Source organism: Bos taurus, chromosome 16, assembly GCF_002263795.3.
Source record: "Bos taurus isolate L1 Dominette 01449 registration number 42190680 breed Hereford chromosome 16, ARS-UCD2.0, whole genome shotgun sequence".
In the NCBI taxonomy this organism is placed as follows: Eukaryota; Metazoa; Chordata; class Mammalia; order Artiodactyla; family Bovidae; genus Bos; species Bos taurus.
In genome coordinates, this window is record NC_037343.1 from 21,689,476 (window position 1) to 21,712,331 (window position 22,856).

Sequence of the window (22,856 nt, forward strand, 5' to 3'; positions counted from 1 at the left end):
TTTCTGAGTGGGCTAGATAGACTCTAAAATAAAACACGTATGCCATTGCCCACATTACTTAGATTAAGCAATTAAAAGCTCTTTCTAAAAAGTGACTAATTCCCTATAAAGTACAGGCAACTGGATTTATACTAATGACCAGAGGTACGTTGTTTTTTTTTTTTTCCTGCTTATTTTTCCCTATCCTCAGACAAATTCTGTGTTTCTTTTAAAGTAAAACATTAAATTTGAACCTATTGCCTAAATATGTAGCCAGATAGCTACTTGTAACTATATTTCTACAAGGCAAGGAATAATAATTACACATAAGTAAAACAGTAAATTAGAAAGTAAACTAGAAAATCATCCTAATTGGGAATCCACCAAATCTTTATTGAAGCATTCTAAGTAACAGTTTTTAAATAGTCTCAAATGTTTGGAAAGGATACAGAAAGAATTAATGCCTTCTTTCCTTACTATGTTAATTCTTTCATATGAAATCTGAATCATCAAGTAATTAAATGTCAGAAAATGCAAACAACATATTTATTAACTTGCTTAAGAAGTAAGCTACTATCTTCTCCACATGACTCCAGTTGCAAATGAATTCAGACTGTGTGTGAGTTTTAAGGACAAAAAGTGTGGTCACTGCTATGTGCTGAGTACCCAGAATAGCATCTAACACCTAATAGGTATTCTGTAAACATTTGTTGGATTGAAGGCAAGCCTGAAATATTTTCTCAGTTTTAATTAATGACATTTATTTAAAAGTCATATTGATATAGCATGATCCCTTATTTTCATAGAATGCTGTAAATTCAATATTTGGCAAGGAATTTTTAGTCCAGTGCCATTTGATAGGCAACTATTGAATAAGTGAACTGCATGGATGTGGGGGCTTCCTTTATTTATAATTAAGATTTTGCTTAACTTCATTTCATTTCATACTTATCAAAGATACAAGGTTGTATCCTATGCAGAGACTTTAAGGGTTCAAAATAGATACAAACTCAACAATATTTCTTAGAATCCTTCTTGTAGCTATAAAGCTTAGATCTACTATAACATCTGGTACTATTTACAGATAAATTTCAGCTGTGATATGTTCATTATGTTTTAAACATTAAACAGAAAGAACCAAGGCAGCACTGATATGAATGTGTAAACAAATCACTCTTTGGGAATTAACAGTGCTTATATCATAATTTGGTTGAATGTGAGTCAGTCTTTATTCATTGAATCCTCATTTATTGGGAGGCTTATGATGTGTTTGCACTGCACTAGACACTTTGTAGAAATACAAAGAGTAATAAAACAATGCCTTACTCTTGTGTAAATAAATAATCAACCCTGAATATGAAAGAGTAATCAAAAATGTACATGAGCAAAATAAGAAATGTGGTCAAAGTACAATGACTAGAGTGAGACAGAAAGGATGAACTGTTCCATGGATGGTGGAGGCAAGCTGGGAACACAGTCAAAAAAGAAAACAATGTCCAGAATGATTATATGACAAAATGAAGATGGAAATTTTTTCATGATTACGTCTAATCCAAAAATATACCCTAATCCTATGGTTTTATTTTGTTACAACCTGCTGATCATTTTTAGATGGCTAGCCAAGAAATCAAAACCTTTGAGTGACTTTGGTTGTTTGCTGATTTTCAGAAGTATTTTGTATGTGTTTTATGGGGAAAAGGGTTTCCCAGGTAGCTCAGTGGTAAAGGATCTGCCTGCCAATGCAGGAGACTTAAGGTTTGATTCCTAGGTCAGGAAGATCCCCTGGAATAGGAAATGGCAACCCACTTCAGTATTCTAGTCTGGAGAATCCCACAGACTGTGGAGTCTGGTGGGCTACAGTCCGTAGGGTCATAAAGAGTTGGACAGGACTGAACGACTGACTGAGCACACAGGTATGGGGGAAAGAGAAGAAACTCTGAAATAAATCTCTGCAATTCATAAAACTATTGTTCGATGTTCATATTGAACAGTAAAACTTTCATCTTATCATCGTGATTCTGTTTGCCTATTTGTGAATCTGTCAAAAGATTTAGCGATTCCTAATGATTTTACAAGTTGATTTGACAAGGGCAATGATGAAGGAATTGTGTTATCTCTTTTTCTTTTAGTGATCACCTCCATAATTACTCCATATCATTCTCTAAGTTGTCTTTGAAAAGTTCTGCCTAATAGAAGAGTTTCCTCCCACAGTTCAGTGAAAGCAACTGCTGGGTGTTACATCAGATTTTTTTTTTTAACCTGATCACCTAGCTCACAAGTCAAGGCTGAATAGTGTCTGTTGAATGAATAATAAATAAAAAATTAACATCAGATGAATAAATAATTGGCATGTTCTTGAATTCTGGCTGCACATAAAAGATGTTTTATAGGTATTAGCTATAGTGACTCACTTGTAGAACTGGAAGAGAATATTAGAGATGATCATTTCTTTTATAACTAAAACTCACTCCTCCCATCCCCCCACCACTATCAATTTATGCGGTGGAAAGTCAGAGAAAAGGTAGTGTCTGTTCTTTTTAAAGGAACATTAGGTACTTGGGAAGTTTGGGCTTTCACACTTAAAAAATTCATTAACTTGGAGGAAAAAAGCATAGGGTATAAAGAAAGATGCAACTGTTACTTTTGCTTGTTCTAAAATAAAAGTAGTCTGAAGTTTTCCTTTGAATGTTATAGTATGGCTCTATAAACTGTAGAAGGCATCCATATCTATGATGATTCAAAAAGTGTTTTGAAGAGCTATATATACAGATTGTCAAAATAGAATAAAGCAAGCAAAATCTTCACTTTACAACTGATTGTGTTGGTCAAGAATTTTGAATCTTTTTATAATTATAAAATGTCAGCATGAATGTTAGTATTTGATTTACTGGCATTCTCATCCTTCCTCACACAAGTATATAGGGATTTTTAAAAATCATAGGATGTCTCACATTTTTGAAGCTAAAAGTGTCCTAATGTTATCTGTTTCAAGGCACATCCCTTTGGAGCTAAAAGTTACCTGATACTACCTATTCCGATCCACATTTCCCTCTTAAAAACAAAGGTTGAAGAAAAAAAAAACAATGAAACTTAAATCAAGAAGTCAGCTTAGGGACTTCCCTCTTGGTCCTGTGGTTAAGACTCCACCCTTGTACTGCAGGGTGCATGAGTTCAATCCCTGGTTGGGGAACTAAGATCCTGCATGCAGCACAGTGCTGCCAGGATAGTAACAATTATAAAAATTAGTATTAGATTTATTATAATAATTATGTTATATTTATTATTTATTATAATACTTATAATTATTGTTATTATATTTTAAAAAACACTTTTAAAAGTTCACTAATAACAGAACTTGCCTTCCTTTTTTAATTAAGTAAAAATATAATTGAAATTTTAAAGCTTTAATTTGAAATTAGGTAACAGGCCATTATTTTGACCCTTTAAGTTCCAGGGAGCACTCTCAGCATTATCAGAACTTAGAGTAAATATTCTGTCTTTAAATCTGTTACTCAGTTGACATGGCTTGAGATTTCTGCTAATTTTAAGCAGGAGCCCTTGCTTCAGCTTCTGAACTTTTCTTTGCCTCAGTGTCTTCTCATAGGAAGTAAGTGCTTCAGCTTCAGTCTCCAAGGTCCCTGCCAGTATTTCTTCTCTGATTATAGCTTCTGCTGGATTTTTCTTCTACAAAATATTTCTTTTCTTATCCTCAAAATGGCTGAGAGTTAAAACCTATTTTCAGTATTTATCTTGGAAGTGTTCCATCCACTGAGCTGCCGTTTGATTATCCAAAACTTTCTAGGAATTTCTCTCTTAAAGTGACTTTTGAGAGTTAGAATCCATAATGAACATAGGGGATGAGCAAGTTTAACAACCGCCAAGGCGCAGGTCATGACCGCCTAAAAGGATCATGACGCACATGCCTGACTGCTCAGTTGCATCCAATTCTTTGCGACCCCATAGACTGTAGCCCACCAGGCTCCTCTGTCCTTGGAATTTTCCAGGCAAGAATACTGGAATAAGTTGCTATTTCCTCTTCCAGGGGATCTTCTTAACCCAGGGATCAAAATTCAGTTCCTGCATTGCAAGCAGATTCTTTACTGCTGAGCCATTGGGGAAGACGCAATGACGTACATACTGGTAGTAAATATCCTAGTAAAGATGCCACAAACAACAAACATTTACTGGGAAGCTACTCTAAGTTCAGAGCTCATTTCCTTTTACTTAATTTCTGCAATGATCTCATCTATATGTGGACTTGAAACTACCATGTGCATCATTAATTCATCACACATTGTCCCTCTGAGCCCTGGATCTGCACATATTGGAAAGAATGTCCACATGTTTGTTCCATGGGCACCTCAAATACACCAAGTCCACATTATCCTTTCTACCCACCTTCTAGTCTCTCCCAACATTTCTCATCCATGTAAATAGGGCTATTACATCCTCCACCTTCTAATGCAATAAACGTGAAGGATCCTGAGGATAAGAAAAATGGAATTAGAAAAGCAGCGGTAGAGACTGGAAGATGGAGAGACAGGTGGGAAGACAGGTAAAAGAGTTTGACCAGGCATGATAGGGTAAAAAGGTTTGGAATGGGAAATAGGCATGACCACTTCATAAATGAATGAATGAATGAAGAGCTGTGTGCATGTAATTTATGTGTGTGTAGTTTATTAAGAAAAATAAGACAAAGAAGAAATGCTGAAGGAAAGCACATTGAGGCACTAACTCTTAAGTCACCTAAACCACATGTTGTCATTAGTTCTTTTTTTAACAAGTTCATAGAAAGGGTAGGCTCACTTTTATTAAAAGGGTGCTGCTGATGATGCTAAGTTGCTTCAGTTGTGTCCGACTCTGTGCGACCCCAGAGATAGCAGCTCACCAGGCTCCTCCTTCCCTGGGATTCTCCAGGCAAGAACACTGGAGTGGGTTGCCATTTCCTTCTCCAGTGCATGAAAGTGAAAAGTGAAAGTGAAGTTGCTCAGTCGTGTCTGACTCTTCGAAACCCCGTGGACTGTAACCCACCAGGCTCTTCCATCCATGGGATTTTCCATGGTGAGGAGAAGGTAAAATCTGAAAATTGCAACCATTTCCAAACTAATCATGGCTTGGCTGAATGTGGTTTGAAGCAAGGAACAACAATGAAACATCCTTTCATTTACTGGAGACTCTTCTTTCTGAGGAAGGTTAGGAATTTTGTCCTCACTTGGCAAGTTTTGTGATGACTTTTTCAAAAGGCTTGGTGTATCGTATTCAGTTTTTTTCCCTGTATCAAACCATTTGCTGACATGTCCAAGAAAGCGATATCGGCACGCTGATCATTTTGTAGAGAATCAAATATGTTTCTCTGCCAGTTTATCAGTAGATATGAATTTTAAGTTGCATTTTATACTTTATTATCAAAAATTACCACATATGATTTCAAGTGTCACTCCCACACTTGTAATTCTCAGAATGATAAGAAGAGCCTGTCTCTTTCATACCTTGAGAGTTGTTAGTTTTATGTTCCTTACGTGATCATAATCTCTGGGAAAGCAAAGGCCATGCCTCACTCATAATCTATGAGCTAAAGTTAGAGCAAAACCAATGCAGTTTCCACTCCAAGAAGTTTATCATAGAATACATGGAGAATCATATGTGTAAACAGACCATCATGCAAGTATTAGTCAGTTCAGTTCAGTTCAGTCGCTTAGTCATGTCCGACTCTTTGCGACCCCATGAATCGCAGCAGGGTCTCAAATTTGGCCATGCATGAGAATCACCTGGATGCTGTGTTAATTCACATATTACTGGGGCCCCACCACCAGAATCGCTAATACAGTAGGTGTTAGGTTGTAATAAGGAAAAACTTCTATATTCTATTACAAGTTAATCACTTCCTATAAGCTTAAATTCTACATAATGGTCTACCTCCAGAAATCCTGCCTCCCAAGTAATGAGGGTTAAGGAAAAATACCTTGTATAGCTCACAGGAAACATCCTGACCTGTGAATGGCTACAGGAAGAAAGAAATTAACACATCCTCTAAAGAGGGTGGCTGGAACCAGGACTTCACTCCCCTTCTCTTTTAGTATAAAAGAAGCCTGAATTCCAACAAGGGGAAGATGATTCTTCAGGACACTAGTTCACCACCTTCTCAATCTGCTGCCTTTCTAAATAAAGTCACCATGCGTTGCCCCAGTAACCCTTCTGTCGATTTACTAACCTGTCATACCATGTTTGGACTTGGTAACAGGGTGACGCTACCAAGCCTTTGCATTTTTAACGAGTGACGCTGATTCTCCCGGTCTGGGAACCACACTTTGAGAAGACTAAAATACGGTGTCAGTGGTGGCAGGTGAGCTTATATTTACTCCTCAAGAATCATATGATGGTAGGGCTGACTTAAAATTTTAGAATTGAAAGGGAATTCTGAGATCTTCTTATTTAATCTCCCAAATATTATGTAACACAAGTCAATAGTGGTAGAACTTGAGCTTGATACTCCAAAACCAACTTCTGTCCACCGTCTTCTCTGCTTCTCAGATAAGGTTTCCCATATCTGGTACAATCCCTCACTGGCACCCTGCCTTTGCGTCGCCCATGTAAAATAGCTACAGCGGAAATAATTAAGGAATAGTGGAAATCATTAAGTTCTGTGTCTATAGCGATCTCAGAGGTTGCTTATGGATTTTATTCCATCAGTAGAAATTACAGAAAAAAATACACATGCATTAGTTTGATTTTGATCTCTTTGCTCCACTTTTAGAAGAAAAAAAAATGAGTATGAAAACGTGTTCTTTCTGAGATTTTTCTCCCAGGTGTTTCCCTCTTTATTTCTCAGGTAAAGTGGGCTGCCATCTGAATAGGAATATAAGGCCCCCTGGCCTTTTTCACCCGCCGTTATGCAGAGTCAGTTTTCCACCAGTTAGGATTTAGTGCATCTTTGGTGAAGCCTGACAGGTACACGGAGGGTCGGTAGAGAGAGGTTGGAGGAAGGTAAGAGGGCTAAGAAAGCAGCCGTCTAATTTACAGTCTTCAGGACCATAAGAGCACAGCAAGCAGGTAAGGTCGAAGGCGCTGTTACGGGGGCTAGCCAGGCCTCCACAAACCACAGAGTTTTATCTCATTATCCTGTGACCTGCATCGCAGCGCACAGAAGGCCCGCTCTAGGGCCAGAGCTAAACTACTCTGACAGAACAGGACAACAACTGCAGAACTCTGCCGCTTCCCTGCCCGATAACCAGGAGGCCAATTGCAAGCGACTGAACTACATCGCTTTGGAGAACCTTCGTGACCGATGAGGGCATCCGGAACTTATGATTGGGCTCTGACTCTGTGACTGTGTGATTGTGACCTTAGTCCTGCCTAGATGTTCAGGGCATGGGTTTGGGGTTCACATGTTGATTCTCCCATTTGTGAGCTGGATAACTTTGACTTCTGCTTCAATAAGTTGCATTTTCCTTAACTACAGGATGGTGACCAGAATAAAGACAAGCACTCAGGGCTGTTAAAAGAAAACACTAATCCATGTACGATACAGAATACGTTCCACAGGAAGCTTTTATGATTATGACAGGTAGTTCACCAGTCTGTGATACATCAGGCTGATTTACTTAGACCTGCTTATATAGTTTTTTGGTTGTCTTTACCTATTATGGGCTTTCCTGGTGGCTCAGATGGTAAAGAATCTGCCTGCAATGTGGGAGACCTGGGTTCAATCCCTGGATTGGAAAGATCCCCTGGAAGAGGGCGTGGCAACCCACTCTAGTATTCTTGCTTGGAGAATCTCATGGAGAGAGGAGCTTGACGGTCTATAGTCCATGGGGTCGCAAAGAGTCAGACGTGAATAAGTGACTAAGCACAGCAGCACATACAGTTATTTGGCTTTGTCTTTACCTGTTGTGGGCTTCCCTGGTGCCTCAGATGGTAAAGAATCTGAAGCAATGCAGATCTGGGTTCGATATCTGGGTTAGAAAGATCCCTTGGAGAAGGGAATGGCTACCTGCTCCAGTATTCTTGCCTGGAGAATTCCCTGGACAGAGGAGCCTGGTGGACTGCAGTCCATGGGGTCACAAAAAGTTGGACACAATTGAGCGACTAACACACAATATACTTTACTTATTAAAGACACTATCCTCAATTTCTATAGGTTAGGCTGATTAACTTGGCAGATCACAACACTGAAAAAATTCACACCTTGATCTTATCATGACTATTACTGGAATAACCAAGGAAACAATTGCAAATGTGTTCTGCAAAGGAGAGCTTAACAAAATGCGAAGTATGCATCGTTTCCTTGTAATCAGTTCTTGTCCTTCTCTTGACACAGCTCACCTCGGAATAATGTAAAAATCACAATAAAGGTAGAACTAAAGCAAAATAATTAATGTCATGTACTGTTTGATGAAACATGATATTACTTACAGCAGGTCAGAAATAATATTTCACAATAAGAAATTTCACTAACATGTAATAAATGCTACCTAGACTCTGCAAACCAACCTCCTCCTTCAGATTGGTCTGTGTATCAATGAGTTCTTCTGTTGGTGGACAAGGAAATAAAGATAGCAGTCAGCATTCATGCTTTCCTTTGTAGATTTGAAAAGAAAATGATCCGTGGGGATGTTTTTGATCTACAGTGAAACATAATATTGCGCTCAGGAGTTGACATTAGCATCATTATACTGGGGAAGGGGGGCAGGTGGAGACAGGGGCCTGCATATTTTTTGCTTGTTTCCTCTCTCATCAACTGGAAACATGACAGTGTTAGCACCTTACGTTCTATCTGGTGTATAAAAACCAAGCATCTCGGCATTTTTGAGTGATAATTCAATGGAATTAAATTACACTCATGTGACAGCTCAACTTCACTAATGAGGTAAGTTTCAGTAAACTGTTGACAGAACTGTCTGGAAGGTTTCTTTAATTTACCAACATGTAAGAACATGGGAAAACCATTAGTCAACTAGATGAAGATGAATAAGCAGTGAGGTCTAGGGATATTTTACATTAATACCTGACAACCTGAAAGCGTTTTTGTCACCTGCTCTATTTAGCCCAAGGCAGGCATAGAATTGCTGGTACCTGTTAGTGTGATTGACTTCCCAAAGTAATGAAAGGAATTACCTTGAAGAGGGCTGAGTGGGAAAAATGTCAGGGAAGTTTCTTTTCCTTCCAGTTAACAGGAAGCATGTTCTTTGCAAAGCAGGAGAATGGTTGCACTAAAGTTGAAAAGAATGTTTCAAACCTTTTCAGATGGCTACAAGAACACTTTTCATTTTTCAGATGCTTTGCTGCTGTTGCTGCTGCTAAGTCGCTTCAGTTGTGTCCGACTCTGTGCAACCCCATAGACGGCAGCCCACCAGGCTCCCCCATCCCTGGGATTCTCCAGGCAAGAACACTGGAGTGAGTTGCCATTTCCTTCTCCAATGCAGGACAGTGAAAAGTGAAAGTGAAGTCGCTCAGTCATGTCTGACTCCTAGCGACCCCATTGACTGCAGCTTACCAGGCTCCTCCGTCCATGGGATTTTCCAGGCAAGAGTACTGGAGTGGGGTGCCATTTCCCTCTCCATCAAATGCTTTGAGTTTGTCCTTATAGATGAAAAAAATTTGTATGTATTTCTAGCCTGGTGTTGATTGGGAATAATGTAAGGTTATCCTTGTGCAACTAAGTAATTTATTCCAGAAAAGAAAGAACACATAGGAAACATGGAAAAGCAGTAAACAGGAGACAAGAAAATATGCTTACAAGGCATCAAATGTTTATTGAAACCAAGCTCTAGTTAAGATTAGAAGGCCATGAAATCATTTGCATTCTTTGAAAATTGTCCTGAAACTAATGTTCTTGAGGTGTCTGACAAGCAATATGTTTAAAGAGAAAAAGTAAACTGTCTAAATGGGTAAACATAGCAACCATTAGGGGGCGCTACAGATTCCAAAATAGGTACTTATGTCCCAAGTCTACCAATTTCAGTAGCCTCAGAGACAAAGAACAGGCACTTATGGTGACCAAAAGGGAAAAGTCAGGCAGGATAAATTAGGAATTTGGGATTAAAATATACACAGTACTATATATAAAACTGATAATTGGCAAGGACCTACTATCTAGTACAGGGAACCATATTAGCATCTTATAATAACCTATAATAGAAAAGAATCTAAAAAACAATCAATATGTAGGTGTATGTATAACTCAATCACTTTGCTGTAGGCCTAATGCTAACACAACTTGTAAATCAGCTATATTTCAATAAAAATTTTAAAAATAAATAAAAAATAGTTTTCTCCATACTTAAATCATCCTAGTAACATTAATGTAGCGATATAGCCTCAAGGGAAGCTGTGCCAAAAAGGAGATGCAGAAGCAAAGATGGAAACATTTTCTTACTACACCTCTTGGCCGGAAAACTCGAAACCACTGAGTAAATCATAAGAATTAGGAGGAAAAAAGAAGCCACGACACCTTTACCTTTTTTTTTTTTCTGGAGGTGGGCCATTTTAAAAGTCTTTATGAATCTGTTACAATATTGCTTCTGTTTTATGTTTTGGTCTTTTGACCCCAAGGCATGTGGGATTTTTAGCTCACCCACCAGAGACTGACCCTGTACCCCCTGCATTGGAAGGTGAAATCTTAACCACTGGACCACCAGGGAAGTCTCTAACTCGAGTATCAAACACATTAGAGAGGATTGCCAGTTTAGCTAACCCAAACTATCAGCTAAACCATAAACCACATCTGTTTAGCTTTGAGAGAAGAATGAAGTTTATTGGGATTCTTCATAGCAAGTTATGATTCTCATTTCATCTTGATATGACAAATATTCTAGTGATTTTGCATTTCAGCATACACAGTCATTTGTCAGAGGCCCTTGCAAGACAATCCCCAAGAAAAATAAATGTTAAAAGGCAAAGTGAGGAGGCCTACAAACAGCTGAAAAAAGAAGAGAAGTGAAAGGCAAAGGAGAAATGGAAAGATATACCCATCTGAATGCAGAGTTCCAAAGAAGAGCAAGGAGAAATAAGAAAGCCTTCCTCAGTAATTAACGTGAAGAAATAGAAGAAAACAATAGAATGGGAAGGACTAGAGATCTCTTCAAAAAATGAGAGACACCAAGGGAACATTTCATGCAAAGATGGGCACAATAAAGGACAGAAATGATATGGACATAACAGAAGCAGAAGCTATTAAGAAGAGGTGGCAAGAACATAAAGAACTATACAAAAAAAAGATCTTAATGACCAAGGTAACCATGATGGTGTGATCCCACATCTAGAGCCAGACATCCTGGAATGTGAAGTCTAGTGAACCTTAGGAAGCATCACTATGAACAAAGCTAGTGGAGGTGATGGAATTCCAGCTGAGCTATTTCAAATCCTAAAAGATGATGCTGTGAAAGTGCTGCAGTCAATATGCCAGCAAATTTGGAAAACTCAGCCGTGGCCATAGGACTGGAAAATGTCAGCTTCATTCCAATCCCAAAGAAAGGCAATGCCAGAGAATGTTCAAACTACAGCATAATTGCACTCATCTCAAAGCTAGTAAACTAATGCTCAAAATTCTTCAAGCCAGGCTCCAACAGTACATGAATTGAGAAATTCCAGATGTTCAAGCTGGATTTAGAAAAGGCAGAGAAACCAGAGATCAAATAGCCAACATCTGTTGGATCATAGAAAAACCAATAGAGTTACAGAAAAACATCTACTTCTGCTTCATTGACTATGCCAAAGCCTTTGACTGTGTGATCACAACAAACCATGGAAAATTCTTCAAGAGATGGGAATACCAGACTACCTTACCTGCCTTCTGAGAAATCTGTATGCAGGTCAAGAAGCAACAATTGGAACCAGAAATGGAACAACAGACTGGTTCCAAATTGGGAAAGAAGTATGTCAAGGCTGTATATTGTCACCCTGCTTATTTACTAATGTGCAGAGTTCAGCTCAGTTCAGTTCATTTGCTCAGTCCTGTCCAACTCTTTGCAACCCCATGAATCACAGCACGCCAGGCCTCCCTGTCCATCACCAACTCCCGGAGTTCACTCAAACTTATGTCCATTGAGTCAGTGATGCCATCCAGCCATCTCATTCTCTGTCGTCCCCTTTTCCTCCTGCCCCCAATCCCTCCCAGCATCAGAGTCTTTTCCAATGAGTCCACTCTTTGCATGAGGTGGCCAAAGTACTGGAGTTTCAGCTTTAGCATCATTTCTTCCAAAGAACATCCAGGGCTGATCTCCTTTAGAATGGACTGGTTGGATCTCCTTGCAGTCCAAGGGACTCTCAAGAGTCTTTTCCAACACCACAGTTCAAAAGCATCAATTCTTCAGCGCTCAGCCTTCTTCACAGTCCAGTTCTCACATCCATACATGACTACTGGAAAAACCATAGCCGTGACTAGATGGACCTTTATTGGCAAAGTAATGTCTCTGCTTTTCAATATGCCATCTAGGTTGGTCATAACTTTCCTTCCAAGGAGTCTTTTAATTTCATGGCTGCAGTCACCATCTGCAGTGATTTTGGAGCCCAAAAAAATAAAGTCTGACACTGTTTCCACTGTTTCCCCATCTATTTCCCATGAAGTGATGGGACCAGATGCCATGATCTTCGTTTTCTGAATGTTGAGCTTTAAGCCAACTTTTTCACTCTCTTCTTTCACTTTAATCAAGAGGCTTTTTACTTCCTCTTCACTTTCTGCCTTAAGGGTGGTGTCATCTGCATATCTGAGGTTATTGATATTTCTCCTGGCAATCTTGATTCCAGCTTGTGCTTCTTCCAGCCCAGCATGTCTCATGATGTACTCTGCATATAAGTTAAATAAGTAGGGTGACAATATACAGCCTTGACGTATTCCTTTTCCTATTTGGAACCAGTCTGTTGTTCCATGTCCAGTTCTAACTGTTGCTTCCTGACCTGCATATAGGTTTCTCAAGAGGCAGGTCAGGTGGTCTGGTATGCCCATCTCTTTCAGAATTTTCCACAGTTTATTGTGATCCACACAGTCAAAGGCTTTGGCATAGTCAAGAAAGCACGAATAGATGTTTTTCTGGAACTCTCTTGCTTTTTCCATGATCCAGCGGATGTTGGCAATTTGATCTCTGGTTCCTCTGCCTTTTCTAAAACCAGCTTGAACATATGGAAGTTCACGGTTCACATATTGCTGAAGCCTGGCTTGGAGAACTTTGAGCATTACTTTACTAGCGTGTGAGATGAGTGCAATTGTGTGGTAGTTTGAGCATTCTTTGGCATTGCCTTTCTTTGGGATTGGAATGAAAACTGACCTTTTCCAGTCCTGTGGCCGCTGCTGCAAAGTGCAGAGTACATCACTCTGTGCAGAGTACATCATGCGAAATACCAGGCTGGATGAAGTACAAGCTGGAATTGCTGGGAGAAATATCAATAACCTCAAATTTACAGATGACACTACTCTTATTGTAGAAAGCAAAGAGGAACTGAAGACCCTCTCGATGAAAGTAAAAGGGGAGAGTGAAAAAGCTGGCTTAAAACTCAACATTCAAGAAACTAAGATCATGGCATCTGGTCCCATCACTTCATGACAAATAGATGGGGAAACAATGGAAACAATGACAGACTTTATTTTCTTGGACTCCAAAATCACTGCAGAGGTGACTGCCACCATGAAATGAAAAGAAGAGCTTTTTGGAAGAAAAGCTATGACCAACCTTGTTGTGTTAGTCACTCAGTTGTGTCTGACTTTTTGCGACCCCGTGGACTGCAGCCCACCAGGCTCCTCTGTCCATGAGATTTTCCAGGCAAATATACTGGAGTGGGTTGCCATTTCCTTCTCCAGGGGATCTTCCCAACCCAGGGATCGAATCCAGGTTTCCTGCACTGCAGGCAGATTCTTTACCAAGTGAGCTACAAGGGAAGCCCCAAAATCTATACTAGGCTGGCTTAATCAACCTCTTCAATGGTGGACCCAGAGGAGACACCACCTGATGGAGGAGCTCCACCACCAGGGAAGCCCCCAGGCCTTCCTCCTGGCAGTCCCCCAGGCATGCCTCCTGCGCCCTGGTACAGCTTGGTAATGATGGGGTTGCAGACTTTTCCAGCTCCTTCTGCTGATGTTCAAATTCTTCCTTCTCTGCAGTCTGGTTCTTCTCCAGCCAGTTGATAATTTCATTACGCTTGTCAATAATCTTCTGTTTGTCTTCATCATTAATCTTGCCCTGAAGTTTCTCATCCTCAACAGTAGCTTTCATGTTGAAGGCATAGGATTCAAGTGAATTCTTTGAAGACACCTTATCCCGCTGCTGCTCATCTTCAGCTTTGTACTTCTCTGCTTCTTGAACCATGCATTCAATGTCTTCCTTGCTCAAGCGGCCTTTGTCATTAGTGATAGTCTAATCACTAATGACATCACTAATGACCAACATAGACAGCATATTAAAAAGCAGAGACATTGTTTTGCTGACAAAGGTCCATCTAGTCAAAGCTATGGTTTTTCTAGTAGGCATGTATGGATGTGAGAGTTGGACTATAAAGAAAGCTGAGTGCTGAAGAATTGATGCTTTTGAACTGTGGTGTTGGAGAAGACTCTTAAGAGTCCCTTGGACTGCAGGGAGATCAAACCAGTCAATCCTAAAGGAAATCAACCCTGAATATTCACTAAAGGACTGATGTTGAAGAAGCTCCAATACTTTGGCCATCTGACGCGAAGAGCCAAATCACTGGAAAAGACCCCGATGCTCGGAAAGATTGAAAGTTGGAGGAGAAGGGGGATGACAGAGGATGAGATGGTTGATGGCATCACTGACTCAATGGACATGATTTTGAGTAAGTTCCTGGGAGATGGTGATGGACAGAGAAGACTGGTGTGCTGCAGTCCGTGGAATGGCGAAGATCTGGCTATGACTGAGTAACTGAACTGAATGACTGACTTGAAAGACAGGCTAGGAGGAAGACCATGTGTGCGTGCTTAGTCGCTTCAATCGTTTCTGACTCTTTTTGATCTGTTGGGCTGTAGCCCTCCAGGCTCCTCTGTCCATGGGAGATTCTCCAGGCAAGAATACTGGAGTGGGTTGTGTGCCCTCTTCCAGGGGATCTTCCTGACCTAGGGATAGAACCCACATCTTTTATGTCTCCAGCATTGGCAGGCAGCTTCTTTATCACTAGCACCACCTGGGAAGCCCAGGAGGAAGATCATGGAAAAAGAAAAAGGAGATCATCTAAAAAGAAATTTAAAAAGACACTGAATTTTCATAGTATCAGCTGTCAGCTCCAAGTATTGACCTGAGTGTTAGCAAAGGTGAGAAAATCATTCAGTGGTATTGTCAACACACACATATACATCTATAATTTCAAGCTGAACCCTGGAGTAAGACTTAAATTCTGCCCATAGAAAAGCTCTCAGTTGGTCTGCACATACTGACAAAGGGTTTACTGGACAGAATCGGAAGTCTAACAAAAGGGCCAGTTAATTCCAGGGATGACTTCTTTTGCTGGCCTCAGATACTACCTCCAACTCAACATTGTTTCCAGTCTCTAAGAAAATCATAATAACAATAATTGCTAAACTCTTCCCCAAGTTCTGTTATTTACAAAGACTCTTACCAGTTCATTTGCTTCTGTGAGGTAGGTAGGGTCAGTACTTTTATAGAACCTGACAGATGAAGAAGCTGACTTCGGCCGCTCCCCAGAATGCAAAGCAACTGAATAAGCCACAAACTCAAGCCCTGGGACTCCAGATCCTAGTACTGCCCCCCCCAACCCCCGCCCCCACTGAGTTGAAATGTCATGGAACATCTAGAAGCAAAGGTGCAGGTTTTGAGGTGGGCTGGTACATTCCAAGTGGAAACTGAATATCCCAAAGGGCTTTGATCTGAGTGGTCCTCCTAGAGAATTCAAGAGGAAGGATTCCGGCCTTCCACAGTCAGATTAGGCAGAGGGAGACAACTAACTTGATTCGTTCCTTTACTTTTCTCTTCACTATGTAAAAACCATAGGCCTGGAGGCTTCCAAAGTAGTGAAGGCCAAACATTCTGAGTTCTTTTTTTCCCTCACTCTATTACTTTTTTATCGGTAGAAGCAATAGAACAAAAACATGAGTATCTATAGATTTTTCCAAATATCTGTTATATAAATTTCTAAGGTAGAATCACTGGGTTCAAAGATATGCACATTTAATCTCTGACATATAGTTAAAATGCTTTCCTTGGAATTTCTTTTATTTTTTGAATTGAAGTGTGGTTGATTTATAACACTGTGTCAGTTTCCGGTGTATAGCAAAGTGATTTGGTTTTATATATATTCTTTTTTCTATTCTTTTCCATTATAGTTTATTACAAGATATTGAATATAGTTTCCTGTGCTATACAGTAAAATCCTTTTTGTTAATCTCTTCTATATGGTAGTATGTGTTGGTTAATCCAATACATGAGTCCTTTCGCATTATAGATTAATATAAAGTTAACAGCAACAGTGAAAGAAAATGATTTCACACCTACAAAATATTTTACTATAAGGTCTCAGTTGAAAATGCTTATCTGACTAGTAATACTTTTCTCACCTAACAAGGTATATATGCTGCTGCTGCTGCTCAGTCGCTTCAGTCGTGTCCGACTCTGTGTGACCCCATAGGCGGCAGCCCACCAGGCTTCCTGTCCCTGGGATTCTCCAGGCAAGAACACTGGAGTGGGTTGCCATTTCCTTCTCCAATGCATGAAAGTGAAAAGTGAAAGTGAAGTCGCTCAGTCATGTCCAACTCTTCGAGACCCCATGGACTGCAGCCCACCAGGCTCCTCTGTCCATGGGATTTTCCAGGCAAGAGGACTGGAGTGGGGTGCCAAAGGTATATACAGTAGTTGCTAAAGCTTGAACCGTATCTAGTTATAAGACAGTTCTAAACAGTGTTAGGTCAAAAGAATTGTCTGGCTGTTATTCTGACCAGGTAAAAATAGTCAAGCAATAGCTTGATGGAAACGGTTTTAAATTTAAATTACTTAAAAGTGAGCAATCAAATTTTGTCTGTGATTGACTCAGTGATCTAGTCATTCTATAAAATTTAAATAATATTAATAGTTAATGATAGTTAAGTTTTTTGACTGCTTAGTGTGAGCCAGAAACTGTGCATTTACATACTTTCATTCCTGTACAATTACATGAATGCCAATACTGTTACTAGCTACACAAAAAAGATGTAAAAAACAGACTGAGTGCCTAGGTAACTTGTCCACACTATACAGCTACTAATCAGCTGAGCTACCACTTGAATCCGGGGCTGTAGTGTTCCAGAGTCTAAACCTTTTACTATGCCCACTTGACTCAAACTTAGCCAGATCCTCTGTCTCAGTTAACTTCCTAATGTTCTGCTATATTCCTAATGCTGGTTATCAAACCCAAAGACAGCTTACTTTGGAAAGATAGAATTAAGTTAAATCAGCTGAGAGCAAAATGGAATACATGCTAATAGGAAAGCCTGCTTTCTATAATGAGGAAGTTTGGTGCCAATCTGAGTAACCAGTGCATGACCAGGAATTGTATCAGAGTGATTCTTTTCAAATAAGAAATTAATCTTCTGGATATACTTGAATTCAAACATAAAAATGTATTACAAAGATTTTAAAATTGTGTGTAACAGGAAAAGACAAAAAATTTGATGGAGCCAGAAGAATAAATAAATTATGACAAATACATACAAGAAAGTACTATGCAACCTTAAAAGAAATTAAACATATTAGTGTGTGCTAAGAGATCAGTCACCAAGACATATGCTACTGCTGCTGCTAAGTCGCTTCAGTCGTGTCCGACTCTGTGCGACCCCATAGACTGCAGCCCACCAGGTTCCCCCGTCCCTGGGATTCTCCAGGCAAGAACACAGAAGTGGGTTGCCATTTCCTTCTCCAATGCATGAAAGTGAAAAGTGAAAGTGAAATCGCTCAGCCATGTCTGACTCTTAGCGACCCCATGGACTGCAGCCTACCAAGCTCCTCCGTCCATGGGATTTTTCAGGCAAGAGTACTGGAGTGGGTTGCCATTGCCTTCTCCACACCAAGACATATAGTTATGTGAAAAATCAAAGATCTGACTAGCATGACCAGTATGTTACCAAGTCGATATCAAAAGATAGACATACAAATTCATACAAAATAGAATATCACAGGGAAGAGCTACAAGATCCTGGTCTTGTCTTTGAAGACAGCACACTTCAGGGTAAGCTACTATTTCCCCAAATATGTGCTTGGCTATCAATACACCCAAGTGTTGGACTGAGGTTATAGAATGCAACTCCTGGACAGCCCGCCCAGTGGATTGATTGTCCACAATCAGCAGGAACATTTCTAGGTGAAGTGCAAATTGCTTTCCCTCAAGCTTGACCCTTCCAAGCCATAATGATAATTGCTGCTGTGTTGCAAGCTGGGCTTATGAACAAAGCAAGGGTTAGCACCTTCCCCTCAGGAAAGCAACCAAGAAGTAGGGACTGCACACATCTGATTGTGACAAATGCCTACCTTACCTGCTAATCAGCGCCCAGTAGTAGCTATCTTGTAATCTCATCAAGGCAGAAAACACCACACCGCTCAGCTCAAAAAAAAAAAAAAAAAAAATACATAAAATCTTCTGCTTCTATATATTCCTGGTAACAAATGAAATAGGTTCAATTTTAATCATATGAGCAGTCAATCAAATATCAAATTGAAAACAATGAACTACAAAGAGCCTCCTCGAAGTCACTTAGCATTGATAAATTAGTAATGTATTATTAAATTATTCATATCTTTTTTTCCTTCAGACTATAATGATATACTGTACATAGCACTGATAATTTACTTAGGCCGAGTCCATTCATTTAATTATGCTGCTAAACTTGGTAGGCCAATTGGTCATCATGAGAGTTTCCAGGCAAGCTAATCACAAATATATAGAACATGTTCCTTATTGTCCCCAGCGGCTAAGTGCTAAAATGCTATTTAGTGCTCAGAAGGTTAATGTCCTGCTTATGTAAATTGTCCAATTTAACATTCAGCAGCAGTATCATAAATTCTGGCTCCAGGATTTCATTAAACGTATGTTCAAACTAGTTGACCTTAAAGGTTAACAAGCACAAGTTAAACAGGACAATTATTTAACTCACTTCTTATCAAGAGACTGAAGTGTACTAGCCATTTAATAGCTCTGCAGACTTCACAATTAGAATTCTTCGAAGGTCTCTGATAAAACGGCAGGTCATGAATTTTCATAAGGATGTCAGATAATAACTATTTATAGGCACTTGTTTTTCTTTCTTATAAACTTAAACTTTGATCTTAACATTCAATTAGAAATAAGTCCACAGAAAAGGACTAGGTGACTCAAGTTGCTAGGGTTCGCCTTCATTTGGGTGTGCAGGAGGACTTAAAACCTCATCTCTGCCTTGTCATTCATGGAAATTAACATGAAAGTCAGGGCCTTACCATTAAGGGTGCAGAGCTCAGATGAAGCACAGAGCCCAACACTGAGAAACAACATTGCTCACTGGTGTGAGACATTCAACTGAAACATTTGATATTTTCTTAAAAGACCCCCAAATGTCTATTAACCTGGAAAAAAAAACGCATTCATCTTTGCATTTATATTATGATGGGTTTTAATACAGTAGAAAGTTAGATCCTTCAAGATGTCCTTTTCCTCACCAGTCTGGTTTCTTCTCCTACTCTCCTTGAGCATTATTTTTGTGAAATGGAAGCGAATCACTGGACATGCTCAATATGGCTCTGCTCTCTACGCTGGGGTGAAGCTTGGAGCAAAGTCCCTGGGCTGACATTTCCACGTGCTTCTCTGTGCATCAGGATCAGGCAGTCGCTTCGGGGATGCATTAAATTGGTAACCACACAATCTCAATATTGGACAGCCACTGTCCACCAGGAAAAGGCCCAGAAGTGTTCTCTCCTTGTACGTTTAACTGTTCAGACTGCAGGCTCTTTGGAAGATAAAGCAGCAAATGAGAGCAAACGGGACTTTATTAATAAATCATGAGCTGAATTTCTGTCAGGAGCTGAAATGGAGGAAAAAAACGTGTCCAAATTGCCTGTGGGTATGTTTATGAGGGGTGTGATAAGTAATTTTAAAAATTTTGTAATTTACCTTTGGTTAAAGTAATTAGATCCAACGGTAGAAAAGGAATAGATAGATAGATAAATGTTAAATAATATCTATGCTTGACCCAGCTCCTCTTTTGTGCATTCCTCATTTGCCCAGAGGTTACTGATTTTTAGGAGCTGTTTAAAAAAAAAATCATATAAGGAAGAAATATTTTCTAGCATGAAAATACGTGACAGTGTTTTATATCCTCTTGTGTTGCTCTTCATCCAAACTTCATCTTTTGAATATTGGCTTCAAATCCTGCCTGAAAGGGGACATAAATAAAGCGAAATGGCTAATGGACTAAAAACACTTATGATCAGGTTTTCATAACTAACATTATTGATAGCTTCTCCCTTGCAGGCACCCACATTCAGTGCAATATCCATTTCTAAAGTAAGATTTAAAGCCCTATTTGCAATAAAAAAGCTAGCACATGCAAATAAAGAACGCTAGAGTGAGGCCAAGAATGCACCCCCTCCCCCTCCCAAGAGATGGGGGAAAGACCTCTTTCCAAAGCAGAGCTGACCAGGGGGGACACAGAACTCTTTTTCAGATTTCAGACATGGCTGTGCATTTAATGGTGCTCTGGAAAAGTCTTCAGGGACAGGAAATTGTTAAGTCCTGAATTTGGAAGCAACCACTGCTGTCTTCTCAGTGGCATTAGTATTTGCACTTGGCCAGATAAATAAATCTGCATGTCTGTACATTGAAACAATAACAAGATTGTCCTGCAGTAAATGTAGCATAGTGCAAACAAGGAAGCAGGCAAGACGGGAGTATTTTCAGGGAGTCTGGTGGTTTCCATGTCCATTTTCATGTGACTTTCCTGTTGTCGTCGTTTTTCTTTTTACTCCAGGGATTTCTGTTTTAGAAAAGAGAGTGGAAGAAAAGCCTTTCCGATGACTGGAAATTTATTTTGTGTTTAAAAATTTTTGTATCAATAACTCTATCTTTTAAAATATTTTATCTATAGTAACAATAAGAGGATACTAGCAGAGCAGAAAGCTTTTTATCTGCTTCTTGCTATTTAGACGTGATTTCAGTTGAGTTCAGTCGCTCAGTCGTGTCCGACGCTTTGCGACCCCATGAATCGCAGCACGCCAGGCCTCGCTGTCCATCACCAACTCCCGGAGTTCACTCAGACACATGTCCATCGAGTCAGTGATGCCATCCAGCATCACCCTGATGCTGGGAGGGATTGGGGGCAGGAGGAGAAGGGGACAACAGAGGATGAGATGGCTTTAGGAGGGGCATAATTTTCTTCTCTTCTAGTTCTTATTGTTCCCATCTCAGCAGAAAAGAATTTTTTCCTTCAAATTCTGTACTTTATTATTCTAAAATAAAAACATTAAGTTCAGATTGACCTCAGGTGGCTTCAGCCTTCAGTGGCTCAGAGCAAGGCTTGGGCTCCAGGTCAAAGATGGAGGCTGGGTCATAGCGGTGAGAGCACCGAATTCCAGACACTAGATCAAAGGTCAAGGCCCCGGCCCTTCAGCTCTGCAGAAATGAATTTCCTCAAAGATGGAAAGTAGAGAAACAAGTATAGTATTTATTAGGAGGAAAAAAAGTACAGGAGATGTGGACACATGGACAGACTCAGAGAGAGAGAGTTGCTGAGTTGTGCTCTCACGACACCTACATGGGGCATTTCTTCTGGGTTTCCTTTGCCGATCATTTTGATTTGCTTGGTTCTGAGTCCATGTTTAGTATATCTCAGGATCCTCCCATGCGTGCACGTGCATCTCTTAGCCAAGATGGGTTCTACAGAAGGGGCATATGGGCCAAGCATCTCTTAACATCACTTCCCTTTCGACCTCCACAGAGCCTTTCTGCGCATGTGTGGGTGGGGAGGTCTCCTGACTTGAGATTGAGAAATATGTGGTCTCAGCAGGGTCCAGCCTCCTCTCTCAATTGTCCTGCTATTCTGTCTTGGAATTTCAGTCCATAGGGAATGAAACTCCAATTGCTTTACTCTTGGTGGGGGGGGGGGGGGGGGGGCCCGCGGCGGGGAGGGGAGTATCTACCTCCTGCCTCAAGATTACAAAGAGAACTGTAAATCATGGCTTAATTAAATTAATTCAAAAGAGGATTGAATTTGTGGGACTGGTATAGTAACTCAGGTCTACAGCTTCTATTATGGGAGAATCCCCTTCTTCAATTATATTGGAAATCTGAAAACAGTAGAATCCCAATATATGGTCCCCTTGGATCCCCTCCCCTCCTGGCATTGTGTGTTAAAATATGAGAGATTATCACTTCTGTACTATAAAGAATAAGGATGGTTTCAAGCTATATAGCAATCAACAGCAAAACCTCTCTTCCTCCCTTCAGAATCACACGGTCCTGAAAGAGATTAGTGACAGAGAAAAATGTTTTATACAGGAAATTGCAAAGATTTCAACATTTCAATCACCACTCAGTTTCTGAGTGGTGATTCTGGGACTTAGTCATGAGTCCCTATTATGGTCCTCTATTTTGTCTGAATTTGAGAATAACAGAGAGTGAAGAACGATGTGAAAAGGAGGATGTGGCATGACTGCACACTGTTCATAAATGGCATAGTCATTGCTCAGAGGCAAGCTGAGGCCTCACTGCTGATGACAGACACCACCCAGATGCCAGATGCAACTGATGCTACCTGGGAGCAGGGGGGTGTGGGGCTGGGAATGATGAGAGAAGTGTGACCCTGCTCTCCCCACTCCCTCACCCCACCCACTTCCACCTGTTGAGCAAAGAAGAGTCAGCAGTCCAAATCACAAATACAACCTGCTACAGGCCAGCACTAATCCGAACAGTGTCCATAATGGGAGAGA

The 22,856-nt window shown here is 40.1% G+C and overlaps 1 pseudogene; it reads right to left on the reverse strand.

Annotated features, from left to right (window-relative positions):
- Positions 1 to 13,834: 13,834 nt before the first annotated feature.
- On the reverse strand, positions 13,835 to 21,718 carry LOC529125 (heat shock cognate 71 kDa protein-like; annotated as a pseudogene).
- Positions 21,719 to 22,856: the final 1,138 nt, after the last annotated feature.